Raw genomic sequence first — 15,250 nt, 5'->3', positions numbered from 1 at the left:
CCCTGATGCTTCCCCTGCTTGTGTGCACTCTCTCTCTCTCTCTCTCTCTCTCTCACATACACACACAAATAAAGAAATAAAATCTTTAAAAATAAAACAAACAAGCAAACAAACAAAACCCACTATGGCTTAGCATTAAAAACAGACACGTAGTTCAGTGGAATAAAACAGATAGCCCAGAAATAAACCCACACTTATATGGTCAATTAATCTATAACCAAGGGGGAAAGAATAATCAATGGGGAAAAGACAGTCTCTTCAACAAATGTGAAGTGCTGAGAAAACTGAACAGCCACATGCAAAAGAATGAAACTGGACCACTTTCTTACACCATACACAAAAGTAAGCTCAAAATGGATTAAAGATATAAATATGCGGCCTGAGATCATAAAACTCCTAGAAGAAAACAGAGAAGTAACCTCTTGGACATTGGCCTTAGCAACATTTTTCTAGGTATGGTTTCTCAGGTAAGGGTAACAAAAGCAAAAACAAACTATTGGGACTATACCAAAATAAAAAGCTTCTGCACACTGAATGAAATCATCAATAAAATAAAAAGTCAACTACTGAATGGAAGAAGATATTTGCAAATAACCTGATAAGGAATTAATATCCAAAATATATAAAGAAATTAACTCAATATCAAAAAAATCCTGAAATAATCCAATTAAAAACTTGGCAGAGAACACCAATAGATATTTTTCCAGAGAAGATGTTTGACAGTCAACAGATACCTGAAAAGATGCTCAACATCACTGATTATCAGGGAAATATAAATCAAAACCAGAATGAGATATCACCTCACATTAGTTAGAATGGTTAGGCCAAGAAACGATAAGTGTTGGTGAGGATGTGGAGAGAAGGGAACCCTCATGCACTGTTTGTGGGAATGTAAATTGGTGCAGCCACCAGAGAAAACAGTATGGAGGTTCCTCAAAAAATTAAAAATAGAAACACCACATGAATCAGTAATTCCACTTCTATGTATTTACCTCCCCCCAAAACCAAAACCCTAATTTGAAAAAATATATGCACTCCTGAGTTTACTGCAGTATTATTTACAATAGCCAAGATATGGAATGTGTGTAGATAAATAGATAGATAGATAGATATAGATATAGATATAGATATATAGATATATATAATGAGTATATACAATGAAATATTACTCGGCCATAAAAAAGAATGAACTCTTGCCATTCTTGGCAACATGGATAGACCTAGAGGGTAATATGCTAAGTGAAATAAGTCAGAGAAAGAGAGATACCATATTATTTCACTCATATGTGGAATCTAAAAACAAAACACAAAACCAAACAAAACAAATGAACAAACAAAAAATCAGATTCTTAAATACAGAGAACAAACTGATGTTTGCCAGAGAAGAGATGGTTGTTATGGTGGGGGAATGGGGGAATAGATAAAGGGTACTAACTAGGAGGTACAAACTTCCAGTTATAAAATAGATAACGCCTACCTTCTGGGGCATTTGGTACTTCTGACTTCTGTGTCCCACAGAAAGTTCTATAGGTAAATTAGATGGCTTCTCATTGGCATACTCCTTTGTGACACTTAGGTTGTTTTTTTTTTCCTACTTTACTAAGTCAATTACTACTCATCCAAACACTTTTCCATTTTTCCCATCATTCAACTGCTCTTTCACTTTTGTGATTTTATACCATCTTTATTCTTTTTTCAAAAGTTTTGAAAAGAGCAGAGAGAGTCAATTATCATATGGTTTCACTTATTTGTGGAGCATAACAAATAACATGGAGGACATGGGGAGATGGAGAGGAGAAGGGAGTTGAGGGAAATTGGAAGGGGAGATGAACCAAGAGAGACTATGGACTCTGAAAAACAATCCGAGGGTTTTGAAGGTGTTGGGGTGTAGGAGGTTGGGGAAGCCAGGTGATGGGTATTATGGAGGGCACGTATTGCATGGAGCACAGGGTGTGGTGCATAAACAATGAATTCTGTTATGCTGAAAATAAATAAATAAATAAATAAAATGAGGGTGGGACAAAATAGGTAACAATACATGGGTGATTCCAAATGTTAGAAAACAATAGATTGCTTATATTAAATCTGCATAAAAAATTAGAGTGTTAATGAAAAGAGACACAGTCTTTATTACAAAGCTGTGATCACCAAGACAGCATGGTACTGGCATAAAAACAGACACATAGACCAGTGGAACAGAGTAGAGAGCCTAGATATGGACCCTTAACTCTATGGTCAAATAATCTTCCACAAAACAGGAAAAAATATACAGCCGAGAAAAGCCAGTCTCTTCAAGAAATGGTGCTGGGAAAATTGGACAACTATGTGTAGAAGAATGAAACTAGACCATTCTCTTACACTGTACACAAAGATAAACTCAAAATGGATAAAAGACCTCAACGTGAGACAGGAATCTATCAGAATCCTAGAGGAGAACATAGGCAGTAACCTCTTCAATATCAGCCCCAGCAACTTCTTTCAAGATACGTCCCCAAAGGCAAAGGAAACAAAAGCAAAAATGAACTTTTGGGACTTCATCAAGATCAAAAGCTTCTGCACAGCAAAGGAAACAGTCAACAAAATAAAGAGGCAACTCATGGAATGGGAGAAGATATTTGCAAATGACAGTACAGAAGGTTGATATCCAGGATCTATAAAGAACTCCTCAAACTCAACACACACAAAACAGATAATCATGTTAAAAATGGGCAGAAGACATGAACAGATATTTCTCCAAGAAGACATACAAATGGCTATCAGACACATGAAAAAATGTTCATCATCACTAGCCATCAGGGAGATTCAAATTAAAACCACATTGAGATACCACCTTACACCAGTTAAAATGGCCAAAATTAACAAGACAGGAAACAACGTGTGTTGGAGAGGATGTGGAGAAAGGGGAACCCTCTTACACTGTTGGTGGGAATGCAAGTTGGTGCAGCCACTTTGGAGAACAGTGTGGAGATTCCTTAAGAAATTGAAAATAGAGCTACCCTATGATCCTGCCATTGCACTCCTGGGTATTTACCCCAAAGATACAGATGTCGTGAAAAGAAGGGTCATCTGTATGCCAATGTTTATAGCCACAATGGCCACGGTCGCCAAACTGTGGAAAGAACCAAGTTGCCCTTCAACAGACGAATGGATAAGGAAGATGTGGTCCATATACACTATGGAGTATTATTCATCCATTCAAGGATGAATACCCAACTTTTGTAGCAACATGGACGGGACTGGAAGAGATTACGCTGAGTGAAATAAGTCAAGCAGAGAGAGTCAATTATCATATGGTTTCACTCATTTGTGGAGCATAACAAATAGCATGGAGGACAAGGGGAGATGGAGAGGAGAAGGGAGTTGAGGGAAATTGGAGGGGGAGATGAACCATGAGAGACTATGGACTCTGAAAAACAATCTGAGGGTTTTGAAGGCATGGGGGGTGGGAGGTTGGGGGAGCCTGGTGGTGGGTTTCATGGAGGGCACGTATTGCATGGAGCACTGGGTGTGGTGCATAAACAATAAATTCTGTTACACTGAAAAGAAATTAAATTTTAAAGAAAGAGACACAGGAAAAAGAAAAAGAAAAGTTTTGATAAGTTTTTAAATGGGAAAAAAAATCAGTGGCTGTTCTGTCTAGCTCACCCATTCAAGTTGCATTTGGCTATGTTCCAATTTTGTAGAGATAGAGGTTAACATGTAGAGCTGATTGTGATGAAGGTGTTTCCAGTGTATAGCTGTGCAATTGATTCTTGATCATAGCAATGCAAATAGATTTGTCCAGTAGAGAATATAAATCTCTTTAAGTCAAACTATCATTTGAACCAATTGTGACATCTTACTGGTTCCCTCATCAATTGATGAGTTAATTTAAAATCTTTGCTCAGTGTTCATTTTATATTTGTATGAGTTATGGTTTCATCTTTTAAAAAATATCTTTTAACAATTTTGAAGTTTCTGCTGAGATGCACAATAGATTCATCTGACAGAGGCAGGTAGACTGTGTGCTCAGACAAGTATGCTTCATTAGCAGCTTAAGCAAGACACATTTTTTTTTTTTTTTGTCTCCTAGGTGAATCCCAAGTGTCAATAGAACTTTAACTTTGCCAACTGTATATTCTCTGGGTTTTTTTCCTCTATTAGTTTTGCATTTTGGTTTTGTTCACTTACAGTCCATCAGTTATACTACATTGGTGAGAGCAATAACTGGGCATTTGTCTTAATTGCCCAGCCATTTGATGGTTTTTGTAGGTAAGTGATAGATATCTATTCTTTGCTGGGTGAGAGAGGACAAAGAATCTGGTTTATTAGTCCTTTTTATTTGTTTTTCTTGTTGTTATTTGCTTATGTGTTTGTCTATTTGGAACACAGACTTTTTTTAAAAGATTGTATTTATTTATTTGACAGACAAAGATCACAAGTAGGCAGAAAGGCGACAGGGGGGGAGGGAAGCAGGCTCCCCACCGAGCAGAGAACCTGATGCGGGGCTCAATCCAGGACCCTGAGATCATGACCTGAGCCGAAACCAGAGGCTTTTACCCATTGAGCCTCCCAGGTGCCCCGGGAACACAGATTAATGAAAAACTTCATACTTACTAGGAAGAAGAACAGCTCTCTTTGATAGACAGAATGGTGATTTTCAAAAAAAATTTCTGTCTGTGTCATGTGACTTGTGACTAAAATTATAGAACTGAAACTATAAACTCTCTGTAATTTGGAAAGGCCTTTACCCTCAGTGTGTATGTGTGTGTGTGTGTGTGTGTGTGTGTGTTTTCCTATTTCTGGAGGGTATAAATAAATTAGAGTACAAAGTCTTTTAAATTAAAGGAATTTTATTCTGGTTGGTTTTTAGAATTAATAAGTAGCTATATAAAATCCTCCCAAATAAGATAATTAAACTTTGAATACTTTAAATGTGCTATAAAAATATGGTAAAATTATTCTTCCTGATGCTAAGTCAGAAACCTTTTAAAAACCCAAATTCACATAATTAAAGTAAATGTTTGATAAACAAGACCAGTTTACTAATGTGAGTTTAATAAAAACAGCTTTGTCTTTTCTGATTTATCACTATTAAGTGTAATTTAAGCAGTTTTTTCTATGTAGGTGTGTTTTTCTTAGACATTTACAGGTTTGCTGATCAAATAAGCTAACATTACTCCTACATAATGCTTAATATTATGAAAAATAAAAATTTATGTTTGACTAAATTGAATCATTATTCTGACAAATTTTTTAATTTCAACAGCATTTTTAAAAAAAACTATGAGCTGATATTAAATTAAATTAATTATTATGCGGCCAGTGGATATCTAGGTACTTTCTAAGTAGTATAGAGCACTGCCACATTGATTACTAAGCATAATTTTGCTTTTCTAATATGTTAAAAGAGAAGCTATAGCAATGAGTCATGTTAATGAATGTGCTCATTTTTTGCCACACAGGAATGCATGTGACTGTAAAAAATTGTATTATGAACTCTGCTAATCTGCTAAAATGCTTCATATGACAGAAAGTTCTCAATTATCTGCTCTCTAGTTTTCTCTGTGAAATAGAAGTTAATTACTTCAGTGAAAAGTTATAATTAATATGACTGGTTGCAACTGCACTAGGAGCAAAGACAGAGAAATACAACCAAGAATATGCTTTTGCTTTTCCATAAGCAGCGGTTCTTGGGATTTATGTGGTTACAATAATTTATATTTACTCCATTAAAAATAAAAACAGAAATATTTAAAATACTCATTTATGCATTAAATTGAAGATGGTGATGAATCATAGCATGTTATCAAAAATAGCATCTTAATATTATTACAGAATTAGTTTTGAACTTATAGACCCCTTGACATTTGTATTAGAATAAAAGTATAACCAGAATATTGAAAAGTATGGGAAAGGAAAAAACTGGGAAAGTATATTTTTTTATCCTGATTTATAATCCTTAGTCTTATAAGCTATGAAATGTGTTAGAATTTTTGCAAAGTTGGGCTTGCATCTTTGATTTTCTGATTAATGTCTTGACCTAAAATACAAATGTCTATTCTTTTTAAAGTGACCCACATTCTTGAGTGGTCCAGAACCGAGGGCTTCCTGGGATGTGGGACTTTCAGTATTACAATCAGAACAGTCCTGGGGAAGCTAGCAGGGTTGGCTACCTTATTTACTTTCTGTTTAATCTGCCTAGAAAGCAAAGTTTCTGTAACTTGCCTGAATAATCTTACATTCTCCATATTGAATTTTTTAAATTTTTTAAAATTTAAATTTTTCTAAATTATTTTTTTTAATTTTTAAAAATTTAATTATGTTAGTCACCATACAGTACTTCATTATTTTTTGGTGTAGTGTTTCATAATTCATTGTTTGTATATAACACATTGTGCTCCATGCAGTATGTGCCCTCCTTAATACTCCTCACTGGCTTTAACCCATCCTCCCACCCTTCTCCCCTCTGAAACCTTCAGTTTGTTTCCTGTTGTCCATAGTCTCTCATGGTTCATCTCCCCCTCTGATTTCCCACCTTTCATTTTTCCCTTCCTTCTCCTAATGTCCTCCATGCTATTCCTTATGTTTCACATACAAGTGAAACCATATGATAATTGTCTTTCTCTGCTTGAGCTTATTTCACTTAACATAATCTCCTCCAGTTCCGACCATGTCAATGCAAATGGTGGGTATTCATCCTTTCTGATAGTTGAGTAGTATTCTATTGTATATGTGGACCACATCTTCTTTATCCATTTGTCTGTTGAAGGGCATCTCCGCGCTTTTCACACTTTGGCTATTGTGGACATTGCTGCTATGAACATTGTGGTGCACATGCCCCTTCTTTTCACTACACCTTTATCTTTGGGGTAAATACTTAGTACAGTTGCTGGGTTTAGGATAGCTCTATTCTTTACGTCTTGAGAAAACTCCATACTGTTTCCCAGAGTGCTTCAACACTCTAAAACAAATAATGAAGTCAAAAACTGGGCAGAAGACATGAACAGATGCTTCTCTAAAAAAGACATACAAATGGCTAACAGACACATGAAAAAATGCTCAACATCACTAGCCATCAGGGAAATTCAAATCAAAACCACAAGGAGATACCACCTTACACCAGTTAGATTGGCAAATATTATCAAGGCAGGAAACAACAAATGTTAATGAGGGTATGGAGAAAGGGGAACACTCTTACGCTGTCGCTAGGAATACAAGCTGGTCCATTTTGACTTTATGCTCTTAACTATGAAAAGGAAGGAAAGCAAGAAAAAAGAAGAAAAAAAGTTTCCTTGCTTATGAAAGTGCTAAGGTTCTTTACAATCTTGTTTCTTCCCCATATTTATTTTTAAATGTTTTATTGTCACCTTGACTCAATAAGCAACCAAGCATTGTTTCTCAGGTACCTATGATCCTGTCTTAATCAAGTGTCTAAATCTCCTCTGACAACTCTTGATTTTTGCCTTCTAAAAATCAGGTCTGAAATATAGAAGAAAATAAATAAGACTTGCAGGAAATCTTTTACACCTAAAGTAGTCTTTGAGATTTCCCAGAGGGTTCCTGGAAAATCACAAAGCTTTGTTCTTTTACCTTATAAAAAGGGATGCTAGAAATAATCAGGTTTGGTGAGCTGCATGGGAAGAGTTGTTAATAATATCAGAAGAAATGCTCAGCCTTCCCTAGGTTAAATTTGTATAGGTAAGATGTTATTAATATAAATATTTCAGAAATTTTATGCTTTATGGGAAGTCTCTGGAGATTTTTCAATGCTTTACTTTCTGTATATGTTTAAGTTTGGGGAAAATACTGACTGGAAGTCTTATAAAAATAGTTCTGTTGAACTTTTCCTTATTTATTTGAGTCTTGGCAGTGTTTTGTCTGATGATACTGAGCAACAATACATTTCAATTATTGTTTAAAATATTGACTGCCACAGACTTTTTTTCTTTTTTAAAAATATGAATCAAGTAATTTTTAGGTCAGTGGGCCTCAATACATATTAGACCTAATTATAAAGTTGCATAGAAATATAGATGTCTAGGCCCTACTTCAACTTTTTACTTGATATTCTTCATATATTACATATCTGTTATATCTAAGGATTATGAGATGTTCTATTCTAAGAATTTTCCCTTTATAAAAACATATCATCCAATTTTATAAATCAGATGTAGCATCCATTGGCTTCTTAGCAAGTAGACTTAATGATTAATATAAGAGACATTTGTTTAAAGTTTCTTTTGGGAGAACAGGTTTATTATTTTTGTTTTGTATGCCACTAACCAAATGACTAAATATCCTTCCAAGTTGTATTATTCCTGCATTATTATTATTATGAACTCTCATCAGTCCATTTGAAAAATTTCAGTAATAAAATATCAATAGCTCTGTCATTTAAAAATAGTTTTTGTGTGCAGCAAAATGGTTCTAAGAGGGAAGTTGATAGCAATACAGGCCTACCTAAAGAAGCAAAAAAAAAATCTCAAATAAACAACCCTACCTTATACCTAAAGGAGTTAGAAAAAGAAGGACAAGCAAAACCCAACCCAGCAAAAGGAATGAAATAATAAATATTAGAACAGAAATAAATGATATAGAAAGTAAAAGAAAAAAAAAGAATAGTTCTATGAAACCAGGAGCTGTTTCTTTAAAAGATCCACAAAACTGATAAACCTCTAGCAAGACTCATTAAAAAAGAGAGAGCGAGAGGACCCAAATAAGCAAAATTATTAACAAAAGAGCAGAAATAACCACCACAGAAATATAAATAATTTTATCAGAATATTATGAAAAACTATATGCCTACAAATTGGACAACTTAGAAGAAATGGATAAATTCCTAGAAGCATATAACCTACCAAAACTGAAGCAGGAAGAAATGGAAAATTTGAACAGATCAATTACCATCAACAAAACTGAATCAGTAATATTTAAAAAAAAAACAAACTCCCAAAAAACCAAAGTCCAGTACCAGATGGTGTCACTGGTGAATTTTACCGAACATTTAAAGAAGAGTTAATATTCATTCTTCTCAGATTATTCCAAAAAATGCAAGAAGAAGGAAAACTTACAAATTTATTCTATGAATCTAGTATCACCCTGACACCAAACCATAAAATACCACAAAAAAAGACAACTATCAGCCAATATCTCTCATGAATTTGGATGCAAAATTCTCAACAAAATATGAGCAAACTGAATCAAACAATATATCTAAAAAATAATCAATATGATGCTTCACATTAATAAGAGAAAGGATAACTGTAGGATCATCTCCATAGATGCAGAAAAAGCATTTGACAAAGTACAACATCCATTCATGATAAAAAAAAAAATCCTCTGCAAAGTAAGTCTAGAGGGAACATATCTCAATTTAATAAAGGCCATATATTAAAAAAAATAAAAAACAACTCACAGACAACATCATACTCAGTGGTAAAGAAAACCAAGAGCTTTTCTCCTAAGGTCAGGAACAAGACAAGGATGTCCACTATCACTACTTTTATTCAACACAATAGTGGAAGTCTGAGCCACAGCAATCAAACATAAAGAAATAAAAGGCATCAAAATTCACAAAGAAGCAAAATTCTCTCTAAATGCAGATGACATTATACTATTTATAGAAAACCCTAAAGATTCTAACAAAAAACTACAGGAACTGATAAATGAATTTAGTAAAGTTGCATGATACAAAATCGATGTACAGAGATCTGTTGTATTTCTATGCACTAATAATGAAGCAGCAGAAAGAGAAATGAGGAAAACAATCCCATTTATAAATGCACTGAGAACAGTAAAATATCTTATTAACAAAAGAAGTGGAAGACCTATACTCTGGAAACTATATAACACTGATAAAAGAAAGGGGAACCCTCTTACACTGTTGGTGGGAATGCAAGTTGGTGCAGCCTCTTTGGAGAACAGTGTGGAGATTCCTCAAGAAATTAAAAATAGAGCTTCCCTACGACCCTGCAATTGCACTCCTGGGTATTTACCCCAAAGATACAGATGTCGTGAAAAGAAGGGCCATCTGTACCCCAATGTTTATAGCAGCAATGGCCACAGTCACCAAACTATGGAAAGAACCAAGATGCCCTTCAACGGATGAATGGATAAGGAAGATGTGGTCCATATACACTATGGAGTATTATGCCTCCATCAGAAAGGACGAATATCCAACTTTTGTAGCAACATGGATGGGACTGGAAGAGATTATGCTGAGTGAAATCAGTCAAGCAGAGAGAGTCAATTATCATATGGTTTCACTCATTTGTGGAGCATAACCAATAGCATGGAGGACAAGGGGCGTTAGAGAGTAGTAGGGAATATGGGTAAATTGGAAGGGGAGGTGAACCATGAGAGACTATGGACTCTGAAAAACAGTCTGAGGGGTTTGAAGTGGCGGGGGGCTGGGAGGTTGGGGTACCAGGTGGTGGGTATTATAGAGGGCACAGCTTGCATGGAGTACTGGGTGTGGTGAAAAAATAATGAATAATGTTTTTCTGAAAATAAATAAATTGGGGAAAAAAAATGACAAAAAAAAAAGATTCATTCCTGTTGTTAACTGTTAAAAAAAAAAAAAAAGAAATTCAAGATGACACAAAGAAATGGAGGGACATTCCTTGCTTGTGGGTTAGAAGAACAAGTATTGTTTAAAAGTCTATGCTACCAAAACAATCTACAGATCTAATTCAATTCCTATCAAAATACCAACAACCATTTTTCACAGAGCTAGACCAAATAATCCTAAAATTTGTATGGAACCACAAAAGACCCTGAAGAGCCAAAACAATCTTGAAAAAGAAAAGCAATGTTGGACATATCACAATTCCAGACTTCAAGTTATATTACAAAACATTAGCAATTAAAACTGTATGGTACCACAATAACAATAGACACATAGATTAATAGAATAGAACAGAAAACCCAGAAATAAAACCACAGTTGCATGGTCTATTAATCTTCAACTAAGCAAGAAAGAATATCCCATGGGAAAAAGATCTTCAACAAATGGTGTTGGGAAAACTAGACAGCAACATTGGAAGAACTGACATTGGACCACTTTCTTACACCATACACAAAAATAAACTCAAAATTGATGAAAGACCTTAAAGTGCAACAGAAAACCATAAAAATCCTAGAAAAGAACATGGGTAGTTGTTTCTCTGACACTGGCCGCAGCAGCATTCTTTTAGATATTTCTCCTGAGGCAAGGGAACAAAAGCAACCTATTGGGACTTCATCAAAATAAAAATCTTCTGCACAGCAAAGGAAACAAAACTGAAAGGCAACCTATGGAATGGGAGAAGATACTGCAAATGACATATCCAAAGGCCTTGTTCGTTTGGTCAATTTGTTTAATTAAGGCCTGGTAGAAAGGAAGACAGATTATTACCAAACCCATGCAAATAACTATAACGCCATAAAAAAGAGACTCATAATTTCTGAGTTCTAGGAATTCATAGAATTAGATATCACTTTTAACTGCTTCATTTTAGTTTATAAAAGCAGAGTCTACCAAATTTCCATGGGTCACTTAGAGCATAAGAAAAAATGACAAGGGCTTCCTTAAATATCTGGAAAATAGTGCATTAAAACAACATCAGTGATATTCCAAACAACCACAATAAAATCTTTCTCATCAGTTCATTCATTTCTGTATAATTAATTCTTGTTCCATTCCATATCTTAAATTCATAGTCTTATGAAGCCATCTATTTCTCAACTGAAAGTGTTCTGGAAATCCAGACTTAAGTCTACTGATATGGTCTGAAAGATGCCCAAGTGATTCCAGCTTAGATGCCTCTACCCAAGAGTTAATTCCTTGAAATGTCGATATTTGGAAGTACAGTTTCTATAGGGCTCTGAGACTTTCTTAAAAAAAAAAAAAAACACAGATTCTAGTCTGTGGCTTATAGGAGAGACTTCAGCAAACATTAGAGTAAAACAAAAACTATTTTTTGTTCTTATTTGTTGTTGTTTTCATTTCATTTAATTTATTCATCAGAACAAATGGCACTCTTTAATCCCTATCACCCCTGTTTCCTCCACCCACCATCCAGTTTCTCTAATAACCACCAGATTATTCTCTACAGTTAAGATTCTGTTTCTTGATTTTTCTCTCTCTTTCCCTTTGCTCATTTGTTTTGTTTCCTAAGTCCCACATATGAGTGAGATTATATGTTATTTGTCCTTTTGACTGATGGATTTCAATAAGCTTTATATTCCCTAGCTCTCTCCATGTTGTTGCAAGTGGCAAGATTTCATTCCAGGGAAAGGGGCTGAGTAATATTCCATTATATATGTATAATATATATACACACACACACACACACACACACACACACGTATATATGGAATGTGAATACATACATACATATATATGTGCATATATAGATAGATATCTACATATCTCTCTATATATATACACACACACGTGTATATATGGAATGTGAATACATACATACATATATATGTGCATATATAGATAGATAGATATCTACATATCTATCTATCTATATATCTTCTTCACATCTTCTTTATCCATTCATCTATCAGTGGACACTCGGTTGCTTCCACGGTTTGGCTATTGTAGATAATGCTACTATAAACATAGGGGGCATGTATCCCTCTGAATTAATGTTTTTGTGTTTTGGGGTAAATACCCAGTAGTACAAATACTGGATCATAGGGTAGTTCTATTTTTAACTTTTTGAGGTACTTCCATACTATTTTCCACAGTGACTGCACCAGTTTGTATTCCTACCAACAGTGCAAGACGGCTCCCCTTTCTTCACATCCTCACCAATGCCTGTGTTGTTGATTTTAGACATTCTGACAGGTGTGAAGTGATATCTCATTGTAATTTTGATTTGCATTTCCCCCCATCTGGATGTCTTCTTTGGAGAAATGTCAAATTCATATCTTCTGCCCATTTTTAAAATTGGTTGTTTTTTGTTTTTTGTTTTTTTGGTGTTGAGTTGCCTATGTTCTTTATACATTTTGGATACTAATCTTTTATGGGATAGGTCATTTGCAAATATCTCTCCTATTCCATAAGTTGCCTTTCAGTTTTGTTTATTGTTTCTGACTAGGCTATTTTCCAATTCTGGGAGATAGAAGTTAACTTGTAGAACTGATAATATTACAAACTTTTCCTGTCTATAGCTATGCAAATGACACCTTATCATGGCAAGGCAAGTAGATTTTTTAGATGAGGATATAAATCTCTGCTTTGTAAGAGCTATAAAATCTCTGCTTTTACAAATCCTGCTTTGTAAGAGCTATAACATCTCATTAGTTCTTTCATTAATTAATAAATTAAATAAAATATTTGCCAAGCATTTATTTTATGTTTGTATGAAGGTCATGATTTTGCTGTCTTTTAAAAAAAATTGTCCTGTAACATTTTTATTGTCATGGTAGTGAAATTTTGGTAAAGAGCAGTGATAAATTCATGTATTTAATCCACACTTTTAAACTGAAGGTTCTGTACTGGAATTCTAATTAATAGGTACTTTAAGTTATCAAACTTTTCTTTTCATTGGTTCTAAGGTTTATGTCATAGAAAGGTCTTCCCTACCCTAAGATTAATATAAAAAATAAAAAGAAAATCTCATGTATTTACTTTTAGAAGTTTTATACTTTCACTTTGAAGCCTAAAAACTTTTTGATTTAGCTTAATTAGTTTCCCAAATGTGTCATTGATTATTCCAGTACCATTTCAAATCATTTCCCCACTAATTAAAAATTCCATTTTGTTATGAAAATGGAAAAAATGTTCACATTCAATTTACATATTAACTTAGGAAGAATGGACATTTTTGTAATGTTGAGTTCTATACAAAAACAGGGTATGGGTTTCCATTAATCCAAATCTTATTTTATATTAAGTCTGAGTTTAAAGTTTTTGTCTATATATCTCTCATATTTTTGTTAGTTATTTCTAAATATTTTGTCTATCATTATTATTATAAATGGAATGTTTTCTCCCATTATATTTTCTAGTTGTGTTTTGTTTTTATATGGGAAAGCTACTGACTTCGGCATTACTTTTGTGTCCAATTACTCTTTTGAATTCTCTTATTATCTATAATAGTTTTTTTACTTGATTTGCTTGTATTCTTGTATTTTCATGTATACAATCATATCATCTACAAATAATGATAGTTTTTCTTCTTTGTTTCTGATTTTTACACGTTTATTCCTTTTTTTTAAGATTTTATTTATTTATTTGACAGAGAGTGATCGCAAGTAGACGGAGAGGCAGTCAGAGAGAGAGAGGGAAACAGGCTCCCTTCTGAGCAGAGAGTCCGATGCGGGAACTCGATCCCAGGACCCTGAGACCATGACCTGAGCCAAAGGCAGCGGCTTAACCCACTGAGCCACCCAGGCGCCCCACGTTTATTCCTTTTTGATTGTTGGCAATGGCTAATCCTTACGGAAGCGTATTAGTGGGTATCCATATCTTATTCTTGACTTCAGTAGAAATGCCTCTAAACAAACAAACAAACAAACAAACAAGATCTATTTATTTATTTATTTATTTAAGGTGCGGGGGAGATTGAGCTTGAGTGAGTGGAGGAGGTTCAGAGGGAGAGAATTTTCAAGCAGACTCACCGGTGAGCATGGAGCCCTATGCTGGGCTCCATCCCACAACCCATGAGATCATGAGCTGAGCTAAAACTGGAATCAGATGTTTAACTGACTGAGCCACCTAGACACTACAATACTTTTTTTTTTTAAGATTTTATTTAGTTAGTTAGTTAGTTATTTCTTTGAGAGAAAGAGAGAATGTGCAAGCAAGGGTAGGAGCAGAGGGAGAGGGAGAGAGAGAGAGAAAGAATCTCATGCAGACTCTATGCTGAGCTTGGAGCCCCATATGGGGCCAATCCTGTGACCCTGAGATCATGATCTGATCCAAACTAAGAGTCTGTTGCTTAACTGAACTGAACTGAGCCACTCAGGCACCCCTAGTAGAAATGTTTTTAATATTTCATCAATTGAAATGACTGGCATTTAGTCATACCTTGTTAAGAATTCAGCCACCCAAATCTATTTTGCTATGCTTTTATTTTTAAGTTAGTATCAGAAATCATAGGAAACAATGAGATATATAACATGATATCATTTGCGAAAATTAAGACTATAGTGCCACAAAAGAATGCATAACTTGCAAAAATATGTTCACATTAAACTTATTAAAATGGTTGCTTACAGATGTGCCTTCCTGGCTCATCAGTGAAACATGCAACTCTTAATCTTGGGG

The sequence above is a fragment of the Neovison vison genome, chromosome 6 (assembly GCF_020171115.1).
Source record: "Neovison vison isolate M4711 chromosome 6, ASM_NN_V1, whole genome shotgun sequence".
NCBI classification, from domain to species: domain Eukaryota; kingdom Metazoa; phylum Chordata; class Mammalia; order Carnivora; family Mustelidae; genus Neogale; species Neogale vison.
The sequence above is the reverse complement of the archived record's forward strand: the minus strand, read 5'-3'. Positions refer to the sequence as shown.